Genomic DNA, 6,823 nt, shown 5'->3' on the forward strand with positions numbered 1-6,823 from the left:
TAAAAGTAGTGAATACACATTCTTCTCAAGTACACATGGAACATTTACAAGGATTGACCATATGATGGGCCATAAATGCAGTCTAAACAAATATGTAAATATTAAAATTATAAAATGTATACTCTCAGACCATGAAGGTATGAAACTAGAAATCAACAAAAAAAAAAAGGGAAAGAAATTTACTCAAAGCCTGGAGACTAAACAATATGATGCTGAACAATAAATGGGTCATTGAAGAGATCAAAAAAGAAATTAAGAATTATCTTGATACCAATGTAAATGAAGAAACCAGTTACCAGACCCCATGGAATGCAGTAAAGCATTGCTGAGAGGGAAGTTCATAGCAATACAGGCCCACATTAATAAACAAGAGAAATCATTAGTAAACCAACTAACAACCCACCTCAATCAACTAGTAGTGGCACAACAAAAAGAACCAACAGTCAGTAGGAGACAGGAAATAGTCAAAATCAGAGCACAAATCAATGAAATGGAAAACAAGAAGACCATTAGGAAGATTAATGAAACCAAGAGTTGGTTCTTTGAAAGGATGAATAAAATAGATAAGCCACTAGCTACATTCACAAAGAGAAAAGGAGAGAATGCTATGGTAAAATCATTCAAAAATGAAAGAGGAGATATTATAACAGATGAGGTAGAGATTCAAAAGAATATGCAAGAATACTATGGACACCTGTATGGAACCAAATTTGACAACTTAGAAGAAATGGACACATTCCTAGAGTCACCTCCACTACCAACCTTGACACAAGAAGAAGTAAACTTAACAGGCCAATCACTAGTAAAGAAATTCAAACAGAAATCAAAAAGCCTACCCAAGAACAAAAGCCCAAGTTCTGATGGATATACTAATGAATTTTACGAAACATTCAAAGAAGAACCATACACCAAAATTAACTCAAAATGGTTCAAAGATCTGGATATCAGACCTGAAAATATAAAATACATATAAGAATATATTGGTGAAACATTCCATGACATTAACACTAAAGACACATTTGGAGACTTTACCCCATAGGCAAAGGAAACAAAAGCAAAATTGAACAAGTGGGACTATATCAAATTAAAAAGCTTCCATACATCAAAAGAAAACTTCATAAAGATAAACAGGAAACCCAGCAAACTTGATATCAAACATCTATATAGAACTCACTCAGCTCAACAAAAAGAACAACCCAATAAAAAAGTGGGCAGAGGACATGCATAGACTGTTTTCCAAAGAAGAGATGTGCCTGGCCCACAGACATATGCAGAAATGCTCTAATTCACTCATCACCAGAGAAATACAAATTAAAACCACACTAAGATACCACCTCACACCTGTAAGTATGGCCTTCATCAACAAAACAGAAGATAAATGTTGGAAAGGATGTGGAGAGAAAGGAACTCTAATACATTGCTGGTGGGAATGCAAAATGGTACAAACGTTATGGAGAATAGTATGGAGAATCCTTAAGCAAATACGGATGGAAACACCTTACAACCCAGCAATCCCACTCCTAGGCATTTATCCAAAGAGATATATCACTAACTCGAAGGGATACATGCACCCTCATGTTCATAGCCGCAGTATCTACAATAGCAAAAAATTTGAAAGCAACCTAAATGTCCCTCCACAGATGATTGGTTAGAAAGTTATGGGACATATAGTCAATGGAATATTACTCAGCAATAAAAAAGACGATTTTACATCTTGGGATAAAATGGATTAAATTTGAGAATCTTATGCTTAGTGAAATAAGCAAGGAGGTAAAGGAAAACTATAGGATGGTCTCAATCATATGTGGAATTTAGAGAACTGAACACACATACATAAAATAAACAACCAGACACAATACAACCCATATTTAAAATGGGAAAACTATTACGGGTACAGGAGGAGGGAGGGCACAGACTTTCAATGGCAGGGAAGATATGAAACTCTAGTCTTATCACTATTCCTATCAATAGCAATACAACGTGGGAGGGGTGGATAGATTTAATATCTCAAGTTCCCCAACTGCCTAGACTATAGCCCTAAGCACAAATACTAGCTCTTGCTAATATTTATCTTAGATTTACAAAATGATCATACTCTGATAAGGGGATTAATTGTTTATGGATCTCTAAAAATTTATCAGAAAATAAAGCTCTGCAAACATTACAGCTTTCGGCCAGATAAGTCAAGACCTTTTGACCTTGTAAGTATTTAAAATACAAGGAGGTTTGGATACCACTGGAAGCGCTCAGATCATAGTGAAGTCAAGTGTAATAACAGAGATACTTAGCCCCCCTAACTAACCTGGCTATAATAATTAATTATTGATATTTTAACTTTCTCTAAGACCATAAGAAACCCCTTGCATCCTCTTTAAGAACTGCATTTCTCCTAGTCTTGGTCCCTCTAGGATAGGCCCATACTTCTTGAAATTCCTTTTCTATGATTCCTTACTGCCATACCAACCCTGTCAACTTTATCCAAATCACTACTGGTGCTGCCACCCCGCATGATGCTGCTATTGAAATCCTACTGTGAACTGTAACCTGAGACACCAGCCTGAGAAGTCAACCTCCTAACTCTTCAAGCCCAGTGCTCTACTCATACACCATTCTCTCAGACAATGTTCTCATCCAACCTCAGGGTAGTTATCAAGCTCTAGCAACACTATTAGTTGTATGCCCCCAGGACCAGGAATGTGCCTAAAATGGTTTCCCTAGTTTTCTTCTACTTTAAAATTCCCTAATATCATCTGCTCTGATCCTACTTTCTGGATCCTTTTCATTATCCATCTTGTCTCAACTTAGGTCATGCCACCTTCCAGATACCAGGCTGCAGGTGCTACCATGACTCCACCCCAACTTCTCTGGGCAGATGATCTCACCAGTGTGTCCTGGACCCTCACATCTCCAGTGCTCTGGTCCACTAGGGAAAGATAGAAACAGACTGGGGTATGAATCCACCTGTCAGCTCCCATGCTTGGTGGAGAAGCAGCTACAGAAGCTAGAACTCCTACCTTCTGCTCCCCATAAACAACCTTGATCCGTATTGCCAGCTGGGGAGAAGTGACAGGATGAAGGGGACTCTGAGCTCTAGCTCCATCAGCACCTAGAGAGAGAGAAGGAAAAGGAAAGGGAAATATGGAGGTAGCTTTGATATCATGAGTGGTTTCGAGGGAAAGAAAGGATTGAATCAAGAAAAGAAGGGGCAACTTTTTATAAATGTGGACAGATAGTTGTAGAGAAGATGGTCGGCCCATGTCTACAACTTTAGGGGAACTGTGGTGGATTGCAGTGGGGAGAGTGAAGATTCAGAACTCTGGTGGTGGGAATGGTGTGGATTCAAACCCCTGTTGACATGCAATTCTATAATTAAAAAAAAATAAAAATAATAATAAATTTAAAAAAAAAGAAGGCTGGGTGGGGATGGATAGCATTATGGTCTCCAAAGAGACTCTCATGCCTGAGGCTCCTAAGTCCCAGGGTCAATCCCCACACCGCCAAAGCCAGAGGTGAGCAGTGCTTTGGTAGGAAAAAAAAATCTTTTGGGCTGGAGAGACAGCATAAAGGTTATTCAGAAGACTCTCATGCCTGAGATTCTGAAGTCCCAGGTTGGATCTTCAACAGTACCTTAAGCCAGAGCTGAGCAGATGTTTCTCTCCATCTCTCTTTCTCTCTCTTTAAAATAAATTTTACATATATATATATATATATATATATATATACATATACATTTATATACATATATATACATATATATAGTGCATATACACAATAAAATAGAACTTATAACATGAATGGAACTAGAGGGATTCATTACATGCAAAAGAAATCAGAAGAGGAAAGGAAGACAATTTCTTGATGATCTCACTTATACATGGAATATAAAGAAATATTGGAATCCCCAGGCTCCCCTCCTGCAGGGGGGGGGTCACTTCATGGATGGTGAAGCAGGTCTGCAGGTGTCTATCTTTCTCTCCTCTCTCAAGTTCTCTCTGTCCTACCAAAAAAAAAATTCTTAAAAACAAAAAGAAACAATGGAAGAAACTGCAAATTTGAAATCACTGAGTGTGAGTGTGTATGTGTATGCCTGTACTCATTTTTGAAACAGATTTAGATTTTGATGGCTATGTGTATAGACAAGTATACATGGTTGTTGTAATTGAAAATATTGGAAGAAGGGCAAAAAACCTCACTTGAATAAATCAAGTCCAGTCCTCACTGCACAGAAGGAAGCTTTGGTGCTGTGGTCTCCCTCTTTCTTATTCTCTTTCTTCTTTTCTTATTTCTGTCTCCCTCTCTATCCTTCTTACTCTTTTATTTTTTCCTCCCCTCTCCCTTTCTCTCTTCCTATCCCCTACTATTCCTCTGAAAAAACCTGGAAACAATAGTAATAGGTTGCTGTTAGACTTTAGTTGACATCAATTTAAGCAATATGGAGCCTAGCACTTTCAGAAAAAAAAAAAAAAACCTTGCTGAATATCTAGTAATTTTTTTTTGTTTGTTTGTTTGCTAGGGTAAAGTTTTTCTTTTTCTTTTTTTTTTTTTTTGCCTCCAGGGTTATCACTGGGGCTCTGTGCCTGCACTACAAATCCACTGCTCCTGGAGGCTATTTTTCCCATTGTTTTATTTGTTTGTTGGTTTTGTTATTGTTGTTGGATACGACAGAGAGAGAGATTGAGAGAGGAGGGGAAGATAAAGAGGGTGAAAGACTTGTTTCACTGCTTGTGAAATGACGCCCCTGCAGGTGAAGAGCCAGAGGCTCAAATTGGGGCTTGAACCAGAACTCTTGAACCAGTCCTTGGGCTTCACCCTGTGCTTGACCCAGTGTGATACCACCTGACCCCCATCTAGTGCTATTTTTGGAAAAAGAAGTTAATCTAAACCAAGATAATGCCATTTCAGAAAATTTGTATTTAGTTTTCTACTCACTACACACAAATCCTGTTTAGAGGGTTTTTTTTATGTTTATTGAATTCCATTTAGTGTCATATTATTGCATTCACATTATAGCAATTTATGTATTACTCTGAAAATATATTTACATACATTCAGATTAATAATAGTAATGTGTTGCAAATTCAACATATGTATTCAAATTTTAAATAGAGATCATTTGAAACTTCAGCACTCTATAGATGTCATAGTATTGCTTATATACTAAAAGTAAATTCCTTTTACTCTCAGAGGTGTTACTCAGTTTCATAAAATGTAGACTGTGATGTGTATTCCTTTTCAAACCAAATAACATATATATCTGTGGTTATTCATATGAAAGACTTTCAAAATAGATTATGTTGTTCCCTTTTAGTGTTTTCAGAAAACCATATCTGAATGGTCCCAACCAAACATTTTCTGCTAAGAAAAAACTTGTATGTACTTTTGAGCATCGAGTCCAGTGATGTAGTTAGACTGCAAAAGGATAAATAGCATTCTCTTACATGTCTAATTATCCCTTTTTTGAACCTGAGTGTTAACATTAGCACCTAGAATGATTTGCATAGTAGTTTTCTCTCAAGGTGCTGGTGTGTGTGTGTGTGTGTGTGTGTGTGTGTGTGTGTGTGTGTGCGCGTGTGTGTTTGTGTGCTTGTGTGTGTTCCAATCCTGAAGCCACATGAGTCCTCTGTGTGTCATGCTGTGATGAGAGAAAGCTTTCCTTGTTTTTTTGCAGCACTTGTCTTTGATGTGCTCTATCCCAGGGAGCCCTCTGTCTTTCTCTAGAGAAAATTGGGAACACTGATGACATATTTGCTGCTGCCTTGGGTGGAGATTCTGCTTCACATATGTTATAGGAATTAATCTTCCCAGCAAAACTCTCAAGAAGGTGGTATCATTAATCTTCACATAAGAGATGGGCTCACTGAATGAGAGAAGGTTCTGTTGTTTGAGAACGTAGAAGCAAAACATATGATGGGTCGTCCTGCTCTGGAGTTTGATGATGAAGGACACACACTAGCTACAGAGCATAGCTACTGCAAGTGTAGCTGGCATCACCCTGCTCAAGAGAGTCGCCTGCCGGCATTTAGAGTGATAGGATAATATGGGAATCCCTGGTAAAGATCGTTTCTTGTGGGACTAAACATATGCTACAATTAGAATTTTTACAATTTGTGGACCCAGTTACTAAGCATGAATATACTGTAACAAGAATCCTAGGGGCCAAAGTAAAAACATTTTATTCTCTTGAATGTATCTACTAATTTCCATTGATCTATAATTATTGACTATTAAATCTAAAACAAATCTATTTCCTAGAACTACTTAAGTTAGGTATTCATAATTCTTTCCTTTGAATATCTATAAATTATCTTTATTTATCTATGGGATAGAAACAGCCAGCAATTGAAAGGGAAAGAAGTGATAGAGAGGTAGAGAGACAGGGCCCAGGTAGTGGTTATGTGCTCACACTACAGTGAGCAAGGACTCCAATTCATTCCCCTGGTCCCCAGCTGCAGGCGGGAATGCTTCATGAATGGTGAAGCAGAGCTGCGTGTGTTTCTCTCTTTCTTCCCTATCTCTCCCCTTCAATTTTTCTCTGTCTGATAATAAATAACTACAAAAATATATTTAAAAAAAGAGGCAGAGAGACAGACAGATACTTGCAACACAGCTTCACTAGTCACAAAGCTTTCTCCCCGGTAGGTGGGGAATAGGGGCTCTAACCTGGGTCCTTGAGCACTGTGACATGTGCACTGAACCAGGTGTGTCACCACCCGGACCCCATATATATATATTTTTTTATTGCCACTAAGGTTACTGCTGGGACTCAGTGTCTGCATGAGGAAATCACTGCTCCTGACAGTCCTCTCCTCTCCTCTCCTCTCCT

The sequence above is a fragment of the Erinaceus europaeus genome, chromosome 15, assembly GCF_950295315.1.
Source record: "Erinaceus europaeus chromosome 15, mEriEur2.1, whole genome shotgun sequence".
In the NCBI taxonomy this organism is placed as follows: domain Eukaryota; kingdom Metazoa; phylum Chordata; class Mammalia; order Eulipotyphla; family Erinaceidae; genus Erinaceus; species Erinaceus europaeus.